This window comes from Bos mutus, chromosome 23 (assembly GCF_027580195.1).
Source record: "Bos mutus isolate GX-2022 chromosome 23, NWIPB_WYAK_1.1, whole genome shotgun sequence".
Taxonomy (NCBI): domain Eukaryota; kingdom Metazoa; phylum Chordata; class Mammalia; order Artiodactyla; family Bovidae; genus Bos; species Bos mutus.
Genome location: NC_091639.1, coordinates 35,550,676 through 35,578,391, shown reverse-complemented (window position 1 = coordinate 35,578,391; position 27,716 = coordinate 35,550,676). Strand labels below are relative to the sequence as shown.

The window sequence follows — 27,716 nt, the reverse complement described above, 5'->3', positions numbered from 1 at the left end:
TAGGCTTCCTGTTAATTCTCTCTCTCTCTTCTCCCACTAGAATCTCAGTTCAGGGTTAAGATCAGGGTTTTTTGTCTCCTTTGCTCACTGATATTTCCTCAGCCTCTAAAACAACACTTGGCACATAGTAGGCCCTCAAGAACATTCGGAATGAAGTGAATGTTCTGTATTGGCACTTCCCAATATAGTAGCTGGGCTTCCCAGGTGGCTCCGTTGGTAAAGAATCCATCTGTAATGTAGGAGGGTGGGGAAGATCCGCTGGAGAAGGAAATGGCAACCCACTCTAGTATTCTTGCCTGGAAAATCCCGAGGACAGAGGAGCCTGGAGGGCTACAGTCCATGGAGTCACAAAGAGTCAGACACGACTGAGTGACTAACAAATCAAATAAATAAAGTGCAGTAGCTATACATGGCCTTTCAGTTCCTCCGTCACACTAGGCATATTTCAAGGGCTCAACGGTCACAAGTGGCCAGTGGCTCCACACTGGACCGTGCGGCTGGGAAGCAGCCCACCGTCACAGAGTTCTACTCACCGAGACTCTATGCCCCTCTCCAGCAGGTGGTAGGAGTCCTGCCATCTCCCACGTGAGCCCCGGCGCCCCCAAAAAGGTGGGCCAGGCCGGGGAGCGTTGTCAGGCTCACAGACACCCTCCAAACAAGGACAATTGATCTCGTAGGCTTCAATCCAGGCCTCTGAGCTCTCTGTCTTCCTAGGCCTTCTCTCTGTGACTCTGGAGAGTTTCAGCCCTTCTTTTCAGCTCTTCCAGCTTCCCTTGGCTCCTGGGCCTTCTAGGTTCACTGGGGTCTCTCTGGGGCTCCCCCAGGCCTGACGCAAGCTTGTTGCCCCTCCTCCACAGTGCTCTGCCTGTCTGCCTCTCACTCAGCCTGTGGTCCAGCCCCTTTCCAAGCAGCCTCCCTTTACCCACGGTTCACAGGCTGGGCCAGCCCCAGGCCAAACCAGAGAGGCTTTGGCCCCGCTGGTCCCCCCATTGCTGCAGGGCGTTCCTGCATTCCCACTTTTCATCTACTAGCTATCCTTAGACTTCTGCTTTGTCTCTATTAAGAAAAGTCCCTGATGAATCCAGTCACCATTATGACTGTCACCCTTCTCAGGAACAGACACCTTTAGAAAGAGAGGTGGTAGAGGGCAATGGTGACCCTGGAGATAGATAGATGCTGGGTTCAAACACTGCTTCTGCCCCTTCGTAGCTGAAATCACTTACTGGTGGTGGTAGAGGGGGCAAATTCTTTACCTTCGGGGCCTATTTTCCTAGAAATATCCTATTTCTGTAAAATGAGGCATTTATAATCTCCACTCTGTGGGGATGTTATAAAGTTTAAATGAGTCATGATTCATGGGGAACCTGGATCAGTGTCTGGCACACAGTAAGAGCCACTGGAGGGTTTGTTATATAAAGGACTGGGTGATGCTGAGCTAAAAGTAACGTTTATCTCTGACAGTGGAAATCCAGGCCTCAAGGGTTCGTGGCTGGCAAATCTCTTGCAAGCATCTCATGGGAGATGTGGGAGGTGCCTGGATCCTGGCTGGGCCGACAGGAGACCTCGTGGCTTCAACAGCATGTCTCCCCCCACCCTCATCCCGTCCCCCCTGCTCCCACCTCATGTGACTCCAAAAGTCTTTTTCAGATGACACCTGGTGACAGTGTTCATTCAGCCCTGGCTGAGTGATTGCAGAGATTACTGGAAAATAAACCAAAGGGAGCCAAGTCCCAGCAAGCTGCCTCTTCACCCACCTCCCCAGGGTCAGGACTTACCTGATGACAGGTAAGGATCTGACCTGGGGAGGCCCTGCCTTTGCTCCCTGACCCGGCACTTGCGACAGACCCAGCTACCTGGCAAGGGTTTGGGAAACCACCAGCCTCTGTGTTCAGCTGAGACCACAGTGTCAGGGCAGGAATTCCTCCCTGTTCCACGGCATCCCTTCATCAAGCGGGTAAAGCCGAGAGGTCAGCATGTGAGCGTGGGGCTGGACCCCCAGAGTTCCAAGCCCAGTGCCATTGCTCACTGGCTCTGTGACCTTGGGAAAGCCACTTAACCTCTTTGTAGAGGGGGACAGACAATAGAGCCTCCCTCACTGGCTTGCTATGAAGATGAAATGAGCCAGTGCCTGCAATTGAAACTGTCCCTGGTCCATCACGAGCTTAGAGGATGTTACCGATTCTGACCGAGGGGGGTCATCTGGTCCCAATGAGGCCAGAGATGAATCTGCAGCATGAGGTTAGATTAAATACTAGCTGGGGAGGCAGGCGCACAGTCCCACTCTAGGCCCGCTGGCCGAGCTCTGGTGGCGGGACTCTGCACTGGCCCAGCCAGCCCTCCAGCCCGGCCCGTCTCCGGTTGACCCGCCACGATGCTGCAGCTCCTTCTAGCCCTCCCTCTGCCACCTCCACTCTCAGATCACAGGAAGGGTGGGCCGAGGGGGCCATCGACACCTCTGGCTGTTGGCCCTCCACTCACACACTTCCACGGACACACCAGACAGCCCCACCTCCAGCTTCACACAACCCTGAGCAGCTCAGAATTCCTGCTCTCACTGCTGAGGTCTGACAGTTGCCGCTTGGTCCCACCAGTCCCAACTCAACCCCATGGGGACACCCACGGGACAAGGCGTTTCTTTCTTGAACATATGTTGGCACTTCCCAAACTGTGCAGCAGCTCTCTCAGCCTGCCTTGCGTTTCCACTTCTCCGGAATGAACATTTCCATCCCTCCCCACCATCTCCTTGGGACTTGCTCTCCAGCTTGCACCCCAGCTGCTCCCCTCTGATCACATGCCCATCTGTCTTTGGCCCTCCTCTCTGCATGTATGAGTGTTGGGGGTGGGTTTGAACTCTTAGAAAAGCATCACTTTCCCCCAAGTAGACCCTACTTTTCCTGAGGCCCCCCACCCTAAGACAACACTCTGTTCAGGAAGCCGCATCGCAACCACAGCTCACCCTAAGCAGGCAGTTAATGGAAACGCCCTCAGATTACCCACGTTTAAGCCACACTGCTCCCATCCTGCTCCCTGAAGTCACGTCTCCACCACTGTCGGCTGAGCCCACCCAGGCAAGGCCCCCTACCCACACCAGGCCTCTCTCTCTCTGTATATCCTTCTCTCTCTGTCTCTCCTCATCCACGTTTCTATGGATATGGGACTTTTCTCTGCATTTAACTGTCCTTGGCTTCCAGCCCCTGAGGATTGGGTCAGCACAATACAAAATGCAAAGCGCTAGTCACTCTGTCATGTCTGACTCTTTGCAACCTCATGGACTGCAGCCCACAGGCTCCTCTGTCCACAGAATTCTCCAGGCAAGAATACTGGAGCAAGTAGCCATTCCCTTCTCCAGGGGATTTTCCCTGACCCAGGAATTCAACCTGGATCTCCTGCATCACAGGTAGATTCCTTATCATCTGAGTCACCAGGTCGGCACATCACAGGGAAAAAAAACTGTGGTCTTTGGAACCTGGCAGAAACCTCTCTTTGAAGGCTGGTTCTGCCCCCGACCAACGGTGTAACTCGCGGTCACTTTTTCCCTCTCTCTGAACTTCAGTTTGCTCACATGAGAAATGGGGAGAGCGGTACCAACCTCCTGCAGTGAGTGTGATACATGATGTGTGCTGGGGAAAACACGACTGCCCCTCCTCTCCTTCCCAGGGCCACTTGGTACCCCAACGACGATGACGATGGCGATGATCATTGCCATTTATCTCCTCAAGGAGCTGAGAAAAACTTGCTCAATAACAATTCATCACTTACAGAAGAAACACAGAAGGTGTCAGACCAATTATACCTCATTGTAAACACAGGAGTGAACAAAATGAAGATTCCCCACCAGCCACCTCCAAACGCACTAGAACAGCCAGCAGATGCCAAGTCAGTGCCACCCAGGGATGTACCCGATCAGACAACCCTGCCCAGCCAGCAGATCTGTGATTTCCCAGGGGCACCGCGCAGAGGCAAAGTCACCTGTGGCGCCAACTCCTTAAAAATGTCACGCCGGCGCTTACTTAAGCTACGAATATACTTGAATCAGAATGATGCAGAAGAGATTAGGATGATCCTTGCACAAGGATGACAAGCAAATTCATGAAGCATTCTGCATTTCTATGAAATGTTGACACATGTTACAGCTTGGGTGAATCTTGAGGACATAATGCTGAGTGAAACAAGCCAGACACAAAACAGAAATATTGTGTGTCTCCCCTTACAGGAGGTACCTAGAGTGGTCAAATTCATAGACTGACAGTAGAAGAATGTTTGCTAGGGGCTGGGGGAGGAGGGAATGGGGAGTTAGCATCAGACTGGCACAGAGTTTCAGTTTAGGATGATGGAAAAGTGAAGATGGGTGATGGTGATGGTTCTACAACGCAAATATACTTAAGGTTCTTGCACTACAGACTTAAAAATGGTTACAATGGTAATTTTATGTTATGTACATTTTAGCACAGTAACAAAGTGGCCAAAAAAGATGCTTGTTGCCTTTTACCCCCATTGTAATCCCCTCCCTCTATCAGATCAGAAGCTTCTTGAAGAAGGGAACTGTATCACTCCCTAGGTAAGTCTGTGCTAGGGTGAAAAAAGCTTATTGACCATGCAATGTAGGTAAGTCGCTTCACATCTCTAAGTCTCCCTCAGTTTTCTTGCCTACAAAATGGGTTAATAGCATGGATCCTACAGTATCTTTGTGAAACTTAAACACAATAGTATTTGTTAAGTACTGAGTACAGTGCTCAAGATATGTTTGTGCAATAAAAAGCAGCCATCAGTAGAAATTAACACATTTTAAATTAATGCTTCAACAAATTTTTTTTAAAAAATAGCAGTAATCAGTATTACCTTTAGCAACTTAGCAATAAGTGTTTCTCTGTGCTGTTTCTTAGAGGCCTCAAGAGTTTACTGGGGAAGAAAAAGCAGTCATGATGATACTTGGATTTGGTGCCTGAAGATCGAGTTCAAACCCTGGCCCTGGCAGCTACTAGCTGAGTGAGACTAGGAGATTGTTGAGAAAACCTACCAAGCTCCTGTCTGCACGTGGTAAAGTGCTTGCAAAGGTGAGGTGTCATTTTTTTTTTAAATGACGACCCTCAACAGCTCTGCATGAATGAGGAACTGAGAAACTGACAGGTGCTCCAAGTTACATGCCCGAGGCTGTACCCCGCGACCGAGGGGGCTGCTCGACTTCCGGCTCACTGAGCTGCAGGGCCATCGTGCTTGCTGCCTTACCCCACGGAGAGATGTCCTTTCAGCTGGTGGTCTCGTGGAGCCCACTCGGCACTTCTCCGGCCTGCACTTCTGCTGATCCTGCCCTGGACATCTCTGCCTCTAACAAGCAGGCTGACTGGGAAGGGATGACTCAGGGTAGGGAGAAAACCTCTGTGGGCAATGGGGAGGCCACTCTGTCCAGTGGATGGAGAAGCAGAACTGTCCACACCCACCAAATATTCTCCAGTCCAGCTGGAGGGACAAGACTCTAACCCTGGCTCTCTCATGGACTTGCTGTGTGACCTTGGGCAAGTCACCTTCCTTCTCTGTGTTCCAGTGTCCAATTCTGACATCTAGAACTCCACAAGAATATTACTGGGAGAGGGGTGATGGGAGCAAGGGAGAGGCAGGAGGAGAGAAGGCCAGGCACAGTCATCAAAGGGCTGTGGGAGTTTGGGCACCGGGTCCCCAATTCTGAATGGGATTTGACACCAGAGTGACCTGGGCTCTGGGCTTCAGTCCTGACTCACATCTTACTGGCTGCATAATCTTTACCCCAGTGCTTAACTTCCCAGAGCTTAGTCGTCTTGATTGTAAAAGCAGTCTGCAAAGCTAATCTGCAGAGTCGTATGAGAATTAAATTAAGGAAGGCGCTGACATGCAATATATACTCAATAGATCATGTACGTATCTAGTGAATGCTTACTTTATCATCTATCCATCTATCATCTGTTTATGTATCATATCTATCTATCTGTCTTCTACCTATCACCTAACTATCATCATAGTGTCATCATGTCATCATAGTGTCATCATAGAGAACATGAACACCATCCAACCCACCCATCTCCCAGTAGGACCTCTTGCAGTGGTGAAGGTGAACTGCCTGGGGTCACTGGTGGGGTGTCTGGGGGTTGTCGCCCCTGTACTAAGTGGGAAGATCGACTTCACTGTGGGACTTCCTCATGAGTTGAGAGTTTTCAGGTGAGGCTGGCCTGGGTGTAGCCATGCATCCTCATGGTTTAACTGGGAACAACTTAAAGCGCTATTCGTATCTTCCCCTCCCTCACCCCCTCCCCCAGCCTGGGGGCAGCAGCTCCTGTGGGGACAATGAGCCTCCAAATGTGCTTCAGGGTCCCAGGAGGACAGCCCACCATCAGTCTCTGATCTCAGCAGGGAAGTAATCCTGTGAGCACAGCACACAGCTCTGGAGCTTCCTGGGAGTCTCTCCAGCGCTGTTTATTGGGGGTGCACAGGTCCAAGGCCCCAGGCTCACTTCTCCCTCTCCTGGTTGGGCCGGGGAGCGGCCCTGCTGCAGCTGCAGCGGGGGCTAGGCTGGTGAGCCGCCTGCTACTCTCCCAGCCACACAGGCGGGATAGAGGGTGAAGCCCCACGGAGGAGCTGCGTGTGTGTCCACTGACTGGTGCGCAGGTGTGTGGGTGTGTTGTGTGTGCATGCCTGCTGACTAGGGTTGAAGCCTCATTAGTGTGTGAGGAGATGAGAGTGCTGGCTTGAGGCTGTCAGTGAACGTGAGCATTTCGATGAGGCGAGCATTTGAACAAGCCAGAACGTGGAGAAAACATGCTCCAAGAGCCTGCAAGGCTCCACGTGGTCTGGTCCCACGACCTCCCTGCCCAGTCTCCCGGACCCTGCCCCTCCCTGGCTCCCGCTGCTCCCCAGACATGCTCCACCCTTGAGGCCTCACCCTGGCTGTTCCCTCTGCCTGAAATGCCCTTTCTGCAGACCCCTGCTTGACTCACCTCCTTCAAGTCGTTGCCACACCTCACCTTCTCAGGGAGGCCCGCCCAGACCCCCTATTTAATATTGCCATCTGCCCACACCCCTCCCCAGCCCCATGCCCCTTACCGGGCTCTGCGGATGGATTCTTCTGGGCCGAGCACTGACTGCTCCCCGCACGTCTATAATCTGCCCATTTATACTGCTTGTTGCCGGTTCCCCATGAGGCTGAGGATCTCCGGGTGTTCTGTTCGCTGACTGCATCCAGAGCACCCAGAAGAGTAACATTTATTTTATGGCGTATTTGCCTCCAGTTCCTCATCTGTAACATGAGGACCATAACAGAAGCTATCCATTTTGAAGAGCTGTTGGGCAAGGGAAATGAATGAATTACCTAAAAGCACCGATAACTGTGCTTGGCACAGAGCTCAGGCTGGCTATTATCACTACACTCCGTCACAGCCTGGGAGATGGAACCGAGTGAATGATCCACGCGAGGGTGAAGGTGCTTAATGCACACTTATCGCCTCACTCCCCCTCTACCCCTTGAAAATTCCCAGGAAGGAAAATTCCCTGACATCCTCCAGTCATGAAATCCATAGTTTTGGACCCCTTTTGGGTTAGGAACCTAATTATCAGTAAATTTACTATCTGGGGTTTTTCTGGTTGTCATTGTTTGTTTGTTTGTTTTAATCAAGGGAAGAAGCGAGCCAGACTCCAGCCCACCCCACCCCAGGCTGCGCGGCTCTGGGTCCCTACCGGTATTTAATAGCATGTGACCAGCAAGCGCGTCCTCTGATAGGCGTGAGAGCAGCCTGGACCACACAGCACCTGAGCCCCGGAGGCAGGTGCCCAGATTCATCTCCCAGCTCTGCAGCCCCCACTAGGCTGGATGGCCTAGGGCAAGCCCCATCCCCAATCTGAGTCACCACTCTTCCCTGGTGAGAGGCTGTGATTAGACTTTTGCTAAAGTCTTCCCAGACTCATCTGTTCATCTGACTTTCATGGGGCATCTATCTGTCGTGTGCCAGTGCTGCTGCTGGGGGTACAGCCATGAGCATGAGACACAAGTCCCCACCCCATGGAGCTGACACTCCGGGCAGGGAGAAGGCAGACAGTAAGTGAGGAACACAACTGGTAAATCACATAATATGTTAGAAAGTGGAGTGTACTATGGGAAAAAGAAAAAGCATAGCAGGTTAAAAGAAGGTGAAAGGGCTGGGGGCTGGTAGGGAGGACAGACTCAGCTCCATGTGGGCTGATCAGGGGTATTTAGAGGTGACATTTGAGGCAAGGGACATCTTACACTCCAGAAGCCTATGAATCGCAGGGGTCTTGGCACCGCTCTATTCCGTTAGGGGTCCCCTGGAGTCCCCATCTCTTCTTTTCCATCCTTCTCTGAGTATACTGAGCCCCAGCTCACCCAGTGGGTGATGATGGGGCCAGAAGACAGATCAGCCAAGTCCCCAGCGGTGGTGAGTGATTTAGCACCATCTTTATTCACACTCCGATATTTCACGGCTCCCGTGGCTCTGACGGAATAAGTATGACCTTTTATTCTTCACTTTGCTTAAGACTCAAGGTCAACAGCCCAGCTGTGATCTATCGGCTGCTCCCTCCACTGCCTTCTGTGAGCCAGGGAGCCCCAGGGCTGTCAGAGACTCATGGCGTCCCCTCCCCGCCCCACAACCCCCTGCCCCTTGGCGCTGGGCCTGGGCCTTGCTTGGCCGAGGAGGCAGTAGCCATGGTGGCTCCAGGGGATGACGGCTCACAGAGGGCAGAGACTGAGCCATAAATCTCCCTCCTCTCCCCAGAGCACCCCCATCACCAGGGCTGAACTCATGACCCAGGTTTCATTTCAGCCCTGGGAGGAGGCAGCCGTGTTCAAAGGGCAAGTCACACATTAGAACGCCCAGGGTACGGCCATCAGGTTTTTTTTTAGCATAAAGGAGTAAAAAGCCTGTCTGCCTCAGATGGAACCCTCCAGGCCCTTCAGGCAGCCGAAGCCTCTTGCTCTCAAAGAAGCCTGGCTTTGCTCGCCAGACACCACCAGGACTGCCTGGAAGTTCTTCCCCATGTCTTAACTGAGACCCCTCCCTGAAGCACTCCCCTCTCCTGCCTCTCCTCTATGTGTGCATGGTTGGGGGGGAATGGTCTGGTCTGGTTCAGATTCCCCCTGTTTCCTCCTGGTGCTTCTGAGTGACCTGGGTTTGCTAATAGACTAGGTGGCTGGGAAGGAGCGGCTAGACTGTCTGAAAGGAAATGTGGTCACCGACCTCTATTTTGAACACACCACCTGTGACCCCGAGACACTTGCCTTGCTCCTCTCCATCCTAACTCATGTCCTGGGAAGGAAAGGAAGGGTCAGAAGCTCTCTGGAGCACAGCCAACCTAGACTTGAATTCTGGTTCTGCCACTTTCAAGCTGGGAGACCTTAGGCAGCTTACTTACCCTCTCTGATCCCAGAGATTCCTACCCTGTTAAGCGGTCTTAGGTGTAAAACTGCCTCCCAGGGGTGGTGCACATGCTTGGTGCCCTGAGAAGCACACAGCAAGCACTCAGATGCTAAGTACGTATTATCAAGGCCTCGAGGGGAAGGCTCCGGAGTCAAATCCCAGGTGAGACACCTTGACCTCTTCAGACCTCAGTTTTCTCATCAGGATCATAACAGCACCTTCTTCATTGGGATGTTGCAAGAATTAAATGAGTTAATGAATGAACTTAGATGAGTACCTGGCATATAACCATTTCTCAGAAAGGTAGGTTCTCAGTCTCATTGTCATGGCTGGAGAAGAGACCGTCCACAACCACTCAGTACTTTTGACCTAACCCCCATCAACTGACTTTGTGACTTATAATTCCACTGACCACTGACCTGAGCAACCAGGGCTCTCCTGGTGGCTCAGATGGTAAAGAATCCACCTGCAATACAGGAGACACGGGTTCAATCCGTGGGTCAGGAAGATCCCCTGGAGAAGGGAATGGCAATCCACTCCAGTATTCTTGCCTGGAGAATTCCATGGACAGAGGAGCCTGGCAGGCTACAGTCCATGGGGTTGCAGAGTTGGACATGACTGAGTGACCAAGCACACACGTATGACCTTCAACCAAGTGCATACAAGGACTTGCAACATAAAAACATGTAAAACGAGATGAGTACATTTTTAAAATGTTTTATGGCAGATCAAAAGTCATTAAGAAGGCTTGAAGTGGAGGATGCCAGGATGTTTGCTGTGATGTCCAAACACTGACCTCACTTATAATGCCCACATACCAACCAGGTGGCCACACATCCCTGGGGCCACTTCATCCTGGGAAGAACCCAGGGAGGAGGGGGTGTGGGGGCTTCAGAACATGTGAGGGGAGTGGCTTTGTAGGGCTACTTTGTCTGTGTGGGAGTTGGATCAGAGGAGACCAGGGGGCCTGAGGCTGCCTTCAGATGTGGGGGACTTCAGATGCAGTCCACTCTGCTCTGGTCAGGCCGCATCCAGTTGCTGGATCCCACACATGCAGGAGGGCACGACCTGACACGCACCTGAAGCAAGGGACACAGCCCAGGTCCCTCCTTGCTCCAGGACAAACACGCAGTCCTTCAGCTGCAGTGCCACCCACATTTCTTCCCTGATTGAGCTCCTACTTGACCTTCTGGGTCACCTCCTCCAGGAAGACTTCTCGGACCTCCCCAGCATCTGCTCTTGTCAAGCCTCACACAGCTTATCACAGCTATGGTATCTGAACCAGACTATACAAGTACACAGTCCTTTAATGCCTCCCTCCCTGGGAAATATGAGCTGCAGAAGGGTGAGGGTGTCCTGTTCCCAGTTGTCTTCCCCATGAGTGGCCCAGACCTGGCATCATAAGCAGCAGATGAAAACCTCTAGAATGACTAAAAGTGAAAGGCAAAAGTGGAAGGCAGCAGGGAGGGAGGATCTTGAATTTGAAAAAACAAATAGTACTAGGTGAGCCAGGAGAATTATCTGCAAAAATTAAATATTGTGGAAGAAGAATGAGTTTTATGCCTGATGAGGATGAAGACAGAATCTAAGGCTAGGTGGTAGAGAGAGATGAAGTTTGGGGCCTGTAAGGAAAAAAAAAAACAAACAAAAACAAAACCTCTCAACTTAAAGGCACCCAGCGGTGGTCTGGGCTCTTGAATAAAAAGAAGGGAAGGTTCTTGTGTCTGGAAGTTATCCCCCATGTGGGGCCAGTCAGCATTCCAAGAAGATGGTAGGGGTGGGAGTGATGGGTAGGAAGGGTGGTGGGCATTGTAAGAATTGGTGAAGAAATGAGAAGGCGGGCCTGGATGACCTTGAACTGTCCCCTTTTCACTCTGGACTTTTTTCAGTCTATGGGAGTAGCAAGAACTATGCCCATTTTAAAGAGTCAGAAAAGAGTTTTAAAGAATGAACAACCGAATTAGTCCCAAGACCTTGACGTCCTCCCCTCTCCCTGAACGCTGTCAAGCCCTTAGCAATATGTCCACACAAGGCAACTGGGCTTCGAGGTTTCCTAACGATGCCTTCCTGACTCTCCCTGCCACCTCCTGCTAGAGCCTCCACTGCGGTCTCTGTCATGTCTGTATCCTCTGTCTGTCAGGCCCAGAGGAAACTGCCTGAGTGAGTATCTCCCATGACAGATGGAAAGAAACACATCTCTAATGGTGGAATGTCAACCTCCTGATCTTACATGAAGGCAGTATTTCTGGGTGGGATTCTATTCCTAGGCCCCCTCTAGGAAAGATGAGGGACAATGGGGGGACTCCTTTCCTGACCTCAGGAGGGCGGGCTCCACCCACTCACTTTTGCTGCAGGACTGAAGCTTCCTTCCAGCTTCCCTGCCAGAGGGAAAGGACTGCGGAGCACCAGCCTAGCCGACCTGGGAATTTTCAAAGCCTCCCTGTTCCACACAGACCGTTCTTTGATCGACAATCAAAGCTTGAAGGAAAAGCAGCCTTTGGAAGCAGCCCTTGGCAATGGCTCACACGCAGTGGCATTCTGACGGGTGGTAAAAATATCTCTCTGGTGTTCAGTGCCGGCTGTTGCCACCATCGCAGTTTCCAAGATCCTGTCTCCATGCCCAGGGCCTCAGCAGCCTCCCCACCTGTCCACACACACACACCCCAGGACCCGAACACAGGTCACCCAGCCCCTGACCACCGGCCACCCTCAAACCCACAAGGGCCGCCCCAATCGTTGCGGCCAGGCACCAGCAAAAATGCTCTTAAGAGCCACTAGAGAGGGAGATTTAGTCTCAGAAATACTGCAGCACATGCCTAATGAGCTAATTAAACAGGAACATAAATAATTACTTCCCTATCAGAGTGAGAGGACTTGGGGGGAGAGGGCAGGGTGCTGACTGGAGGAGCTGGGAGAGTGATGGGTGAGCTGTGATGCTCTGGAGGGGGAGATGGGAAACTCCTCTCTCCGCCGTGGCTGTGGGCTGGGCCTCGGGGAGGTTCCCGGGCCAGGCAGACGCAGCTCCAAGGATTCTGCCAGAAAAATCATCACAAGATGCCATTTTGTTCCCTTCCTGAGTATTTCCTGCTCACTCATATGCCCACACCCTGACCTCCCTCCCACTATTATAACAAGCCCAGGAGGGGAAATTTCAGTGGAAGGGGTCCTCTTCCCATTTTATGGATATGGGCATTCAGGAGCAGGAGGGTCTCAAGACATAGCTAAGACTCCAACAACCATGGTGTACCTGGTCTCCCTGCTTCCGCCCCTGCCCCCTGTGGTCTCCAGATTCTGTAGTCAGCCAGAATTGTCTTTCTTAATCACATCATGCCACTCTCCTGTGCTCATCCCCGCAATGACTCCCATCTCATCCCACATAAAGTCCAAGGCCTCACATGGCCTGCGAGGCCCTACCTGATCCAGCCACATCCAATTCTCTGACCTCACTCACTGTCACTCTCCCTCCAGATGCAGTGGAGTCTGGCTGCATCTCCCAGCAGGACAAGGACACCCTACCCCAGGGCCTTTGGCGTTGCTGTTTCCTCACTGCCTGCTCTTTCTCTCACTCCATTCCGGCCTCTGCTCCAATATCACTCTTTAGAAAGGCCTTCTCTGGCCACCCATATAAAACAGCGCTCCCCAGTGTATCCTTACACTACTTATTTCTTTTCCTAGCACACATTTAACATTTTTCATCCCTCTCCTCCATAAGAACGTAAGCTCCTTGTAGACCAAGGCTTTGCCTATTTTGTTCTAACCTTATGGTCTTGAGTAGATTCTACCCCAAAGCCAGCACTCAACAAGTATTTACCAGTTGAATAAATAAAAAACCTAGATACCAAGAGTCAAAGTGCAGTTTGTGCCTAGACCATCCAGTTCCAAATCCGGAGTCCTTCCGTCACAGGTCGTTTCTCCCCTCAGAGCTTGACCCTGGCTCCCCACAGCCAAAAGGAGAAAGCCTGAAGTCAGGACAGCTACAAAGTCTAGCTCCACCCCCTCCACGTAAGAGAATGAAGTACACAGCACATCTTTAGAACAATACCTGGAACGTAGTTCAGTTCGGTCGCTCAGTCGTGTCCGAGTCTTTGCGACCCCATGAATCGCAGCATAGAATGTAGTTAGGGCTCAGTAAATACAGCTACTGGGTGTGACACTCCAGGCCACCCACAGTCTACTCTCTTCCATTCTCTCCGAACAAACCTATTGTTTCCATAGACCAGAGGGTATCCAAAAGTGGCCCCGGATGGACAGCATCAGCATCACTGGGAGAATATGTTAGAATTGTAGATTCTCAGACCCCACTCCAGACCGAATGGGTCAGAAACCCAGGAGGGTAGGGCCCTGCAGCGCTGTGCTAACAGTGCTAAGTTTGTTAGTGATTCTGACGTGTGCTCAAGTTTGAGACCCACTGCACTAGAGATAGCGTTTCCACCAAATCAGCCAGGTGTGGTAGACTGAGCTGCTGGACCTATTCCTTCACTTCTCTTTAATTGGGCTTTCTAGGTTGTTCAGTGGTAAAGAATCCTCTTGCAATGCAGGAGATGCAGGTCCGATCCCTGGGTCAGGAAGATCCCCTGGATAAAGGAAATGGCAACCCACTCCAGTATTCTTGCCTGGAGAATCCCATGGACAGAGGAGCCTGGTGGGTTATAGTCCATGGGGTCGCAAAAGAGTCAGATATGAATGAACAACTAAATACCAATAAAATGAAATCTCCACAGTCTTGCCATGGCCTGATGGTGGGTGATGTGCATGCCCTGCCCCTTGACTGGGCTTGGCCTTGTAACTTGCTTTGCCCCATGGGATTTAGCCGATGTAATGCCAGCAGAGGCTTGATGTTTGCTTCTTCACCTGCCCTCTTCATTTCTGCTATCACCATGAGAAAAACATACTCTGGATGACCACTGCCCCTGTACCTGAGCTCCAGAATAAAATACATGGAGAAGATTTAAACCAGACTTGGAGCCTGGAGCCCAGCCCAGCTGAGACCCAGTGAATTCCAACCAACTTGCACACCCACAAGGAATAAGATTCAAGAAGCTGTAAGCTACTGAGATTTTGGACTTGTTTGTCATGCAGCATTACTATTGTGGCAGCACTGACTAATACACCAGGGTTTTCAGGGGTCCTTGACTGGGCCTGATCATTCCTGCCTTGGCCTCTTTATTATTGCTTCCACCTAAAACAGCTAACTCCTCCGCTCTTCCTTCCAAATCCCACCTACTCCCCAGGACACAGCTTATAGCCCACTCCACCTAATTCCAGAAGCTCTGCCCACCCAGCCACAGAATACACCCCTCCCCACCCAGGCTTGTGAATGCACTTCCATTAGCTCATGAAAAAGCTCAAGTAGATCAACTTCACCAAGCAATTCATTTACATTTTCACCTTTTAGGTGGTCAATTACTAAATTGAACAGCCCCCTAACTTAGTATCATCACTAATGAATTATCTGGTTAGAAGGTTAAGTGTTTAATAGTTCCGTGTGACGTTTAATTTCTGAACAGGTACCTTCTTGACAAGGCAGTGGAAGTTGAGCTCCCACATCTGGACCCATACTTCTCCCCCCACAGCATCAGCACTGCAGCCACAGCACAAGCGGGAGGCCATCTCTGGAGCCCACCCCCGCTAGAAATAGCTCTCCTTTGTAAATAGTTAATGAGCTTATTCATCCACGTTGCACGTCTCCATGGCCCCACTCTCACCCTGGGCTGGCACATCACAGTCTGTGGTTCTGTGTGATCCTGCTCGCTCACCACCCCCCACCACCTCTGAGGCTCTGAAGATGATGGGCGTTAATTTGACTTTACGTCTGGAGCCCTTCTGTCACCCACAGGGTGCCCACTCTCATCACACACGCACTTGCCAGACCATAGGTCTAATTGGCAAAGACTCAGACATCCCCCTCGGCTTCTTTCTCTGTCTCAGTGTCTCTAGAGATGAGAAAAGAGTGCTCAAAAGCAGCCCAGATCATCTCCATTCCCCAGGCTGGATTCAGCTACACATGCAGGCTGCTGGCTCCTGGGGTGGTGTGGGCAGGTGGGTGCCAAGAAATGTGAACGACACTGATGCTTTCATGCATAGAGCTCTCTGGGGCTGCACACCGGCCGGACAGCCATCCTCCTCCCCTGACTCCTCAGCAGATCCCTGACTTTATTTGGGAAAGCAACATGCCTGAACAAACAGCCAACTTTCTCAGCCTCTGATGCAGACTGAGGAAATACAACGGATAGAAGTGGGAGTCATGGGGTGGGATTCCTGGGGGATTCTTTCAGTGGGCTGACTCAGGGACTTCTCTGGCAGTTAGATGGTTAAGACTTCACCTTCTAATGCAGGGCTTGTGGGTTCAATCCCTGGTTGCAGAGCTAAGATCCTACATGCCTCCCAGCCCCAACCTCCCCCCCGCCCGCCAAAAAAACTAACATAAAACAGAAGCAGTATTGTAACAAATTCAATAAAGACTTTCAAAAACTAAGTAAATAAAGGGGCTGACTCATCTGAATGGTTGGTGCCTGTCTTCCTTCATCTGGCTTTCCCGGAGCAGACTCTAAGACAAAGATTTGAGTGCCAATAGTTTATTTGGGCCCAGGACTCTCTTCTTTTGGGGAAGAAGGTCCATACAGGGTGTGTTGCTAAGCAAGTTACCATCGTGAGCAATCTGGGTTCAGTCGTATCGGGACCCTCTAGGGACTGCATAGAATACGCCTCAACTGTCTTTCTTCCCCACTAGGGGAGGAAGCTGGGGGGTTAATCCTCCCCAGCATAGACTGGGGCTGCTTCTGGGGACATCAGCTCTCCTCCACTTCAGCTGCCCTCTCTGTGGGCTGGGCACGCAGGAGGAAGTCCTGGGGGGAAGGGTCAGCGAGCCCAGAGGCAGAGAGCCACATGTTAAAGGTTGTGCAACTTGAGAAGGAGCCTCAGTCCCTGAGGTCCATGGAACTCCCATGCCAGTCCTGAGCACCAGCCCTCTGGAATTCCATTACATGACAGAAACAAATCCTCAGTTTGGTCAAACGGCTATAGTCAGATCTTGGTGATAAGAAGCACTTCGCACTATCTGAAGCTGCTCTTCTTCACGCCTTACATCTCTTCCCATTTCACAACACCTTTGGGAGTCACTAGCGTCCCCATTTTACAGATGAGAAGCCTGAGGCTCAGAGAAGGACAGGGAGGGGAGATGAGAGCCCATGTCTGGAGTCCATGATTCTAGCCTCCTGGTATTCATCACTCAGCCTCAGCCGAAGGGCAAGAAAAATGACTCCAGCAACTAAAATGCACAAGGTGCTGTTGTTTCCTGAATGTTTCACATACTTTATCTCCTTGGAGATGATCCCATTTGAAAGAGTTTGTATTTCAGTGTTATAGATGAAACAAAGTCTAAGAGAGGTGAGATGACAAGGGCATGGGAGAGCTGGGGTGGGAACCCCGGTCTGCTGACTTCTCTCACCAGAAGTTCAGATACCAAAGCCCCACCTGTGGGATTTATAGCAGCTTGCCTCCCAGCAATGCCCATTCCCCAGGCACAAGGGCCCGATGTGGAACACACATCAGAGTCACTGGGGGAGTTTTAAAAACACGGATGCTTGGGCCCCACCTGAAGCTGGCTTGGGATCTCCTGGAGACAGGATGCAGCTCCCCATAGATTCCAACACACAGCCAGGCTTGGGGAACACTAGGGTGGTGGGAAACCCCAGGTTCGGTGTCAGAATGCCTGGGTTTCCCACCTGCCTGACTTCCGGCCCTCCTGGAGCTGTTATGAGGCTGAACGGAGCTGGCTCTCTGGTTCTCCCTTCACTACAAGGGAAAAAAGCCACATTCCAAAAGAAAAGCAGGCTGGATACACACTGTAATAATTTTACTCCTGCTAATTTTTCTCTCTTCAGAGATGTCTTCAGACAGAACTTTGGAGAATAGAGGGAATGACACGTAGAGAATTTAGTCACCTCTGAACTGATGCCCTGAAGGTTTTGCATCTGAGTGGTGTTCATCTTGTGTGAAGCAAGAGGGGCAGGATGAGAAAGTAATGATGTGATTTGAGATGCTCCTGGAAGGCACCCCTGAAAAATGTCTCTCCTATGCTGAAACCTGCTCTGGGCTTTGAAATTACACCCTTAGAGATTCACTCTTTTGGGTCTTTCAGAGTTTCCAATTGAACTACAAAGATTTCTGAAAGGGATTATGTCTTACACCTTAATCTCTTAAAATGTTATCAGATTGTTTTCCCAGTTTACAGCTCTCTTGGAGTAAGTTTTGAAGAATGGAGCCACAAGAAGAAGCCTGGAGAACAAGGACAAGAAGAGGGGCCCAAGGAGGGAAAGTTGTCAGGCTCCTAATAACAGTAAGTACTGACATGTTTCTGATACTTCATAGTTGACCATGTAAATGCGCTTCCAAATATGTGATCTCATTCAGTTCATGCCACTATTGGTATTAATATGAGAGTGGCGTAGTGATTTGCCCATGGTCCCAGGACTAGTAAATGGTAGAGTTGGGGTGCAAACTCAGGTTCTAGAAGTGCTATATGACTGGCAGTGCATTTGGCCTAGCTTTAAAAATCTACATCTCTCAGCCTCCCTTGCAGACAGATATGGCCAAAAGAGATAGAAGCAGAAGTTACGGGAGGGAGAACCTCCTCTCCTTTGCCCTCTTATCCTTCTGCTTTTCATCTTTCCCACTGTATAGAAAGGAGATGTGATAGCTAGCATGCCAGCAGCCATTTCTCACCATGAGGAAACCTTAAGGACAGAATCTGTGTGCTGAGGATGGCTGAGCAGAAAGGTAGGAGCTGGGTCCTTGGTGGCCAGGCTGCCCAGAGACCCAGACTAAACTCCCTTCCACTGACTTCTTTTACACAAGAGACATAAACCCATATGAATTTAAATCTCCTTTGGTTGAGTTTTCTGTTCATCCTAATTGCTATGGCTAGGCCTTAGAAATGTGAGGAAAGCAACTAAAACTGGAAGAGAAAATCTCAGCAGCCTCCCAGTGAATTACCCCATCCTTCTGAGAAAAAGAAGTCACAGTTGGTGTCCCTCAGCCCAAGTCTCCAGCCTTAAGGAAAACTCCTTGGGATATTAGTGAGAAGTTTCACACAGCATGTACCTGGCATTGGATGTGGGTACGATATTTCTAGTCTTTGCTTTGTGGAACCTTGGGAAATCTCAATTCATTAAAGACTCAGTTTCATGAGCTTTAAAATGGGTCTAATATTTGTTTTGGCCATCCCTGCTTGTTGATGTCAGATTTCAATAGTCAGACAGTGTAAAAAAAATATAAAATCCAAGGCAGGCTGATTTTGGCTCTAACCAGGGAGTTCCCGGGAATCTTTCTACCCCAGTCACCCCAACTTTCTCCTTTACACATTTTTTCCCTGACAGTGGGGTCCAATCCAACCTTTCAGTAGAAGCTGCGATGTCTGTGGAAGCAGCTGAATCAAAGAACCCTTCCCCTGCATAGATGGGAGCTCTTATATCTGGTATAGCCCTCCCTGGCTTCCTTGGTGGCTCAGATGGTAAAGAATCTGCCTGCGATGCAGGAGACTGGGTTCAGTCCCTGGGTTGGGAAGATTCCCTAGAGAAGGGAATGACTATCCACTCCAGTATCCTTACCTAGAGAATTCCACGGACAGAGACACCTGGTGGGCTATAGACCATGCGGTCACAAAAAGTTGGACACAACTGAGTGACTAACACTTTAGGGAGCATCCTCCCCAGAAGTTTCTCCCCATATCCACAGGATCATAGGTTCATTAGTAAATTTCCCTCTACCCTATTGTGGAGTTCCAATTAGCTGCATTTTCATGGGGCAGAGGGCAGGGGCAATCTCCACTGGGGTATTGATTCAAAATGATGGAGTAGGCAGATTGAATCTGCCTCCTTATTTTTTCCCTAGATGAGAGAAAGACCAACAGGAATAATAATAATTTAAAAATGCCCCACTCTAAGCCTTGCAAAACTCAATAAGGTGGTCCAGCCTCCTTCAAGGTGGAGATTATGTCATGGAGGAATATGGTACGGGAAGGGGGTTCAAGATAAAGTTGCAGCAGGTCATAGAATGGCTACTATCTTACACCACCTTCAGGGTCTCTTGCCTCATAAGCCCTCACTTTTGCTACGTGGAGATGATGACAGCAGAATAAGCTTCTCGAAGACAAGGCTGCATCCTGGCTAATTTCATGCTGTGCTTTAGAAGTAAGCTGGCTGTTCCCCTGGCCCTCCCGGGGACTGTTCTAACATCACGCCTGGTGACAGATGTTCTTGATGACTCTTAGAGACAAGTGTTTGTGAGTGTCACTTGGGCTGATAATGACATGCGGGACACTTAACTTACCATGTCATACCAGGGATGAGGCACAGCTGGGATGCGCTGTTGCTCTCTCCTTGGGGAGGGGAGGCCCCTTCTTTCTGACTCACCTCTCCCACCTTTCTTCCCCTCATTGACTCCCCTACTTCTGACACTGCTCCCATGAATGACAGTCACTTCCTGAAAGGGCAGGCCCTGGGGCTGACAGATGCAGGAGTCAGTCTTCCCCAGTCACATGGTCCCACTTGTGGACTGTCTGCGTCTAGTATGACCCAGAGCTGCCTCCAGGGCTCAGTCATGGGTACTTAGGGAAGGCGAATGCCTTGGGAGGTCAGCAAAAACCCTTAGATAATTAGAGAGCTAATCATCTGATAATAATAAAAAAAAGGCAAGACACTATTTCATAGCCAAATTCAAATCCTGATTTATCCATGGTTTGGGATTAACCAGGCCTCTGCTTCCCCTTCCTGGTATGTAGATTGTTGTTTGTCATTGTTCAGTCACTAACCGTATCTGATTCTTTTTCAACCCCATGGACGATAGCCCACCAGGATTCTCTGTCCATTGGATTTCCCAGGCAAATCAACTGGAGTAGGTTGCCATTTCCTTTTCCAGGGCATCTTCCTGACCCAGGGATCAAACCCGCCTCTCCTGAATTGCAAGCAGATTCTTTATTGCTAGGTTCCAGGGAAGCCAAGGTATATAGACTGGAACCTGATGGTTCACACACAGCTCCCAGCTCCCAGGGTTTCTGCAGGACCATGGTGTCAGTCAATGGTGACCTGTCAATGACATGTCCAATCTGGTTGGACAATTAAGCCTCCACCAAGGTCCCTGTCTGTGACCTCAGACCCTGGGCTCAAACCCCTATGAGACAGGGCACCCTAACCCTGGGAGGCAAAACGCCATGTGGCCCCAACTGGCAACTGGTAAGCATATTGTCTTGATCATGGGATAATAAGCCTTAAACAGAGTCACAGACCATCAGGGTGGGATTGTTTAAGTCAAACGTTACAGTCAGGCTGCCCACTGGGCATCCCTGGTGTGGAATCAGCTTGAATCATCCTGGTACAGGCAGCTTGCTACCCTGTGGCAGCCCTTGTTTTGTCTGCTGTCGGGCAGCCCTGATGTTTACTTCCATTCTGTTCAGTTCACCAGATATTGACCCACTAGCCTTCGTGGGCCAGGTCTCGCTAGGAGCGGGGGATACGAAGATGAGTATGCATGAGTGGCACATGTTAGAGAAGAAGAAAGATACAAGCCAAGTCCTTCTGCAGCCAGACGGAGAGCAACGAGAGAGGTATGTACAGGTGCTGCTATTGGAAATTTTTTGTTGTAATGGGCTGATGCCTGCTTTAGAGTGTGTGTGTGTTCTCTTCTACTCGTACGTTCTGTGAATAAATTAAAGGATATATGACTTCTTTCCCAAATCCTGTCATCACCAACCTCCGTCCATCTCACAAGATTCTAGAATCCCATTCTCATCAGTGGATCTCTGGATATATTGCCACTGGCGAAGATAATCTCTGAAGACTGTGTCTTCCTATAGTAAATGTGTTACAGCTCTGCTCTGACCAGCTCAAAATGACTCAGTGGTTAAAACTGCAACCTCCCATGATCTCAGCACTTGACTTCTGTTAACACAGCCCCCAATTACAGGAGTCTTTTGGCAGCTCCATCACTTTTCAGCCACAACATCCTTGAGATCAGCTAAAACTCTGAGCTGATGCCACACAAAGCTCCCATCAAGCCAGATTCTCTTCATCTTGAACTATGGCAGCTGAGTTTTTGAACCAAAAAGAATAAACATTTTCTGTGTCATTATCCATGTCAATAAGAAAATATTCTGAGCAGCGCAGAATGGGGCAGGTGTGGAGGTACAAGCCAGAGGCTTTCTCCCATGTGCACAGCAATTTGTTAAGCAATCTGGCCCCAGGGTACCGGGCTGAGCTCTCTGGAGCTTCCCACTAGCTGCCTATTTACACACGGTAGTGTGTATTGTATCAATGGGGGTGGGGTGGGAGGGAGGCTCACGAGGGAGGGAACATATGTATACTTACAGGCGACTCACACTGTCACGTGGCAGAAACTGACACAACATTGTAAAGCGATTATTCTCCAATTAAAACTAAATTTTTGGAAAAAAAGGAACTAAAAAATAATCTGGTTGACCAGTTACAAGCTCATTTCACAGTTTACGCATCTCTGTTTTGGCCCAAACTCAGGGTGGGGTTTTTGTCCACTGTCTTTGACAGTTGTGATGCACTCTGTTTACGGCGCTGAGTCACAGCCACTGGAAACCCGCTAGGATGCTTTCCAACAGCATCTACCACCCCAGAGGTTCTGGTCCACCTCCCCCATGGAGACGCGTGGGATGAACGCGTCTCATGGAGAGAATCTTGTGTCAGGAGGGATGTCACTGTGAAGGGCTGTCCTTGTGAATGATGAGGGAGGCAGATGAAAAGAACTACTGGGTCACAAAATAGTGAATATAACAAAAGAAAGACTCATGGATATAGAGAACAAACTAACGGTTATACCAGTCGGGTGGAGGGGCAAGATTGGGATAGGGGATTAAGAAGATTAAAGATTTAAAGATTAAGAATAATTTAAACTATTAACTGCAGCCATGAAATTAAAAGATGCTTACTCCTTGGAAGGAAAGTTATGACCAACCTAGATAGCAGAGACATTACTTTGCCAACAAAGGTCCGTCTAGTCAAGGCTATGGCTTTTCCTGTGATCACGTATGGATGTGAGAGTTGGACTGTGAAGAAGGCTGAGCACCAAAGAATTGATGCTTTTGAACTGTGGTGTTGGAGAAGACTCTTGAGAGTCCCTTGGACTGCAAGGAGATCCAACCAGTCCATTCTGAAGGAGATCAGCCCTGGGATTTCTTTGGAAGGAATGATGCTAAAGCTGAAACTCCAGTACTTTGGCCACCTCATGCGAAGCGTTGACTCATTGGCAAAGACTCTGATGCTGGGAGGGATTGGGGGCAGGAGGAGAAGGGGACGACAGAGGATGAGATGGCTGGATGGCACCACTGACTCGATGGACGTGAGTCTGGGTGAACTCCGGGAGTTTGTGATGGACAGGGAGGCCTGGTGTGCTGCGATTCATGGGGTCGCAAAGAGTCCAATACGACTGAGCGACTGAACTGAACTGAACTGAAACTATGAACATTTAAAATAAATAAGCAACAACGATGCATTGTACAACACAGGGAATATAGCCAGTATTTTGCAGGAACTATAAATGGAATATAACCTTTAAAAACTGTGAATCACTATGCTGTACATCTGTAAATTATGTACATCAACTATACTTCAATTAAAACATGAAAAAGAAAAGAACTGGGTCACAGTGTCCCCTGAAGACAACTCAATACCTGGGCATGATTTGGCCCCTTGGGAGTCCTTATGGGGTTCTGGCAATCGGCATTCTTTTCCAAGGGCTTACAGACATCTGTTGAGCAATCCTTTCTGGAATTTGGACTGTCCACGCCCAGCCTAGCATCCTATGCTTTATAGAGTCTAGTCTTCAAAAGCAGAGTATCTGCACTTTTCCCATCTTGGGCACTCCTCTTTCTGTCCGTGCTGTCTCAAGCTCACTCCCATGGGCTTGGAACCTTGGCTTGTATCCTCTAGTCCTTGGACGTGACCCTTGGGGCTTGGGGACCAGAACAAATGCAGGGCAGTATGATGTGTCTCTGTTGGCCTCGGGTCCCTCCCTGAGTATTAGTCTTGCCCTTTCCACGTGGCCTGGATTCAAGTTCTATCTCTGAAACCTTGAGCCAGTTTCTTATATGGGAAGTGGAATAACGGTAGTTCTCAAACGCCAGGGTTTTGGGAAAACTGTTGAGTTCATGTGTATAAAGTCCTCAGAATAGTGCCTGGTTCAAACAAGCTCTCAATGCAAATTTGTAACATTATTGCTGTGGCCATTCTTGCCGGGGAAAGGGAGGCAATTTGGAAACTGTGGCTTTGCCTGCTGCTCTTGTCTAGTCTTCCTGCAGCTTCCTTCTCAGCCAGGAGGTTTGTCCTTCCAGCGACAAACATGGATTAAAAGCCCTGCCGTGAGCATCTCTGTATCGTATATTGCTGTTGTTTAGTTGCTCAGTCCTGTCCAACTCTTTGCGACCCCATGGACTGCAGAATGCCAGGCTTTCCTGTCCTTCACCATCTCCCAAAGTTTGCTCAAACTCATGTCCATTGAGTCAGTGATTCCACTGAACCATTTCATCCTCTGTCGTCCCCTTCTCCTCCTGCTTTCAACCTTACCCAGCATCAGGGTCTTTTTCAATGAGTCAGCTCTTCCCATTAGGTGGCCAAAGTATTGGAATTTCAGCTTCAGCATCAGTCCTTCCAATGAACATTCAGGGTTGATTTCCTTTAGAATTACTAGTTTGATCTCCTTGCTGTCCAAGGGACTCTCAGGAGTCTTCTTTAGCACCACAGTTTAAAAGCTTCAATTCTTTGGTGCTCAGCCTTCTTTATGGTCCAATTCTTACATCCATACATGATTACTGGAAAAACCATAGCTTTGACTACACGGACCTTTGTCAGCGAAGTGATGTCTCTGCTTTTTAACATGCTGTCTAGGTTTGTCATAGCTTTTCTTCCAAGGAGCAAGTGTCTTTTAAATTCATGGCTGCAGTCACCATCCACAGTGATTCTGGAGTCTAAGAAAATAAAATCTGTCACTGTTTCCACTTTTTCCCCATCTATTTGCCATGAAGTGATGGGACTGGATGCCATGATCATAGTTTTTTGAGTGCTGTCATATTCATCTTCGGGTAGAAACCTTTCTGCCCCTCGTGTGAACACGTCGCTGTTGTAGGCTGAGCATATCACAGAGCCAATGTGCAGCCCGGTTGGTGTCTCTTCTTTCCCGTGGGGACAGTTCACTTTCTAAAAACCTACTGCTCTTCCTTGGAGTCTCCTATTTGTCTTAACAGCCAGTTGCACTGTAAGGACGAAGGTAGAATGGCCACGGTGGCTGAATTTCGGAACTGAAGCCAGGGGAGTGACCTTGGGAGAGTTTAATTCTCTTGGTCTTTTATACTTCCTGGTATGTCCAGGAGAATGAAATGAGATGCTTACTCCTTGGAAAGCTACATGTAAAACCCACAGTAAGCTGGTAAAAATGTTGTCTAGTGATTGCCGTTACTATTAACTAGCTACAGACTCACACTGTCCTTTTCCTTTAAATTTTGGAAATCCGGCTTCTTAAAGATTGAGCTGTGTATCTAACCTTCCTCTTCCCTTTGCCCCCCAGGATGGCAGACAAGATAATGGTCTCACTCTCACCATTACTGTTACTCCTACCCCAATTGCTAATAACAACAACAATAATCACTTATATTGCCTGAACACTTACTACATGCCTGCACGATTCAGAAAGCTTTCCATGATGTTTCTCTTCTAATCTTCAAGACCTCAATAAGGGGAAGTCAGCACTGTTATCTGCATTTTTCCCCTAAGCTTCCTGATGCTTCCATTTACTTTTCTTTATTGCACTTTGCTTATTACACTTGGCAAATGCTGTATTTTTTACAAATTGAAGATTTGAGGCAATGCTGCATTGAAGAAGTCTATAGGTGATGTTTTTCTAACAGCATTTTCTCACTTCATGTCTCTGTGTCACATTTTGGTAATTCTCTCACAATTTCAAACTTTTTTCATTATTATTATATTTGTTATGGTGTCCGTGACCAGTGATCTTTGGTGTTACTACTATGATTCTCTGAAGGCTCAGATGATGGTTGGTATTTTTTAGCATTAAGGTATTTTTTAATTAAAGTATGTACATTGTTTTTTTAGACATAATGTTATTGCACATTTAACAGACTACAGTATAGTATCAGCATAACTTTTATATGCACTGGGAAAGCAAAAAATTGATGTGGCTTGCTTTATTGCAATATTCGCTTTATTGCCATGGTCTGGAACCCAATCCAAAATATCTTCAAAGTCTGCTTGTATTTCTGTTTATAAACCTAGTGTCTCCAAGATCTCAATCACCAAATAAAAGTGGTTTGAATCCAGCTTTGAGTGACTTCAGAAGCATAACTCCGACCCCTCTTGGGGGTCCTCCCAGGATTTCTGAGATGCCCCAGGGAGGGGCTCCATTTTGGCAGTCTTGGCTTTCTGCCACCTTGATGCCAGCATCTCTTCCCTTGCAAACTGCATTTCCTTTCATCCTATGCCTGTGTAGGCCTCAGAGCTGGTAGCTTTTCTCCTTTACAGTTTATATCAAAGTCAAAACCATATAATAAATTCACAAGTGAAGAAATATACTTATTTTCAAAAGGTCAACCTTATACACTATCAAAGAAATGCAAATTAAAACAAGTTCCATTTTTCACCTGTGAGATTGGCAAAAATGAAAGTAATTATATATCTATAATTGGCAAGGGTGTGGTCAAAATGGGTACCTCTCACTGGTGAGAGGATAACTAAGTGTTTATATGCAATCTATAAAGATCATTATTTACCTATGAAACCAGTAACTCAACCCCTAGGAAAATAGGCTAAGGAAATCACTGAAGTTTTGCATAACTATATTTATGTAAAAAGATATATCCATTGCTGCTTTACTACTTTTTTGCTTTTAATACTGAAAAATGGAAACAGCCTAAATGTTGAAAAATAAAAGATTGATTAAATAAATTATGTTATAGCCAAATGAAAAATATTTTAATATCGTGAGATATAAGCAAGGTACAATGTTGAGTGGAAAGAATTAAGAATCAAAAGGACACATTAGATTAATCATGAGTATTGTTTTAAACTGAAATAAAACTTAGAGATAAAATGCTCTGGTTAACTATGAGTGGTGGGATTACAGGCAATTTTCCTCTATTTCTTTATCATTTTGTCAATGTTCCAAATTTTCTACAAAGACTATTACTGTTGTAATCAGAAAAATACATATGTATATTGTTTAATTTTACATGTATGTCACATATATAACAATATGTATTATTTAATTTCATATATATATATATGTGAATGCATATACTTCAGTTAAGTTCTACTGCTATTTTCTTTACATGCTGAGAAGGAAACTGCCCCCTAGACAAGCCACATATGTGACGCAAGATAAGGGAAGTTCCTTGGCTCCACCAATGTCCATGGGGCTCCTACCCTCCATCTCATTTGGTGAATAAATGCCTTTCTTTGTCCACACCTTCCTATCCAGAGACCTATTCATCAAGTGAGAAAATCAGAGCTGGAAGAAAGCTCATCAATGGATCAAGGTTCTTGATCTCTCTTGCACCATGGACCCTTCAGCTGTCTGGTAAAGTCTATGGGATCCCTTCTCAGAATAATCATTTTGAATGCATAAGATAAAACACACAGGATTTCAAAAGAAACCATACATTCCTTGAACTGTAAGACTCTAAGCCACATCTGTCATGTTTAACACAAGCAGGAATCTGGCTGCAAAGGAAACACACCTGTGGTCAGACCCTGACCCTTTAGCTTGGATCCATTATTTGATGGAGCCTTCCTTCTGGACAACTTAAGCAGTTCTGTTGCAGCTTTTGAGTCTTCACCTCCCTTCTACCAGCCTAAGAAATGACCCTTTGATCCTCACAGCAGATCGACAAAGTCAACACTATTGTCTCCATTTTACAGATGAAAAGACTGACACCTGGAGAGGTCAGGACAGCTGGGCAGGATGACCTAATACTCACTGGCTCACATGACCTGCTCTGGTTAATCAGAGCTCATCCAGGACTTTGGTGGAACAACTGGGACAGGGAGGCTCTTCTTCTAGGGCTGCCCAGAGGAAAGAGGTATGTGACGGTGAAGCCAAACCCAGAAGAAAAGAAAACTTAGGGAAGCAAAGAAACTGAGTGCAGAATGCTTGTGGGCCCTTTGATCTAGCTGGGTCTGAGGCAGGATGCTGAGTTTCAGTTATCTCTGCCTGTTTCTTCTTTCAGCCAGTGTGGGCTTCCCTGGTGGGTCACACCGTAAACAATCTGCCTGCAGTGCAGAAGACTCA

At 48.5% G+C, this 27,716-nt stretch overlaps 1 protein-coding gene and 1 non-coding gene across 3 annotated transcripts in view; one reads left to right on the top strand and one right to left on the bottom strand.

Annotated features, from left to right (window-relative positions):
• The window catches only part of LRFN2 (leucine rich repeat and fibronectin type III domain containing 2), a 202,992-nt gene that overhangs the window by 14,422 nt on the left and 160,854 nt on the right, over positions 1-27,716 (bottom strand). The window lies entirely within an intron of this gene.
• Positions 4,005-4,109, top strand: LOC138985160 (U6 spliceosomal RNA). The gene has a single exon (XR_011462415.1). It is a non-coding gene; the product is annotated as a U6 spliceosomal RNA (small nuclear RNA).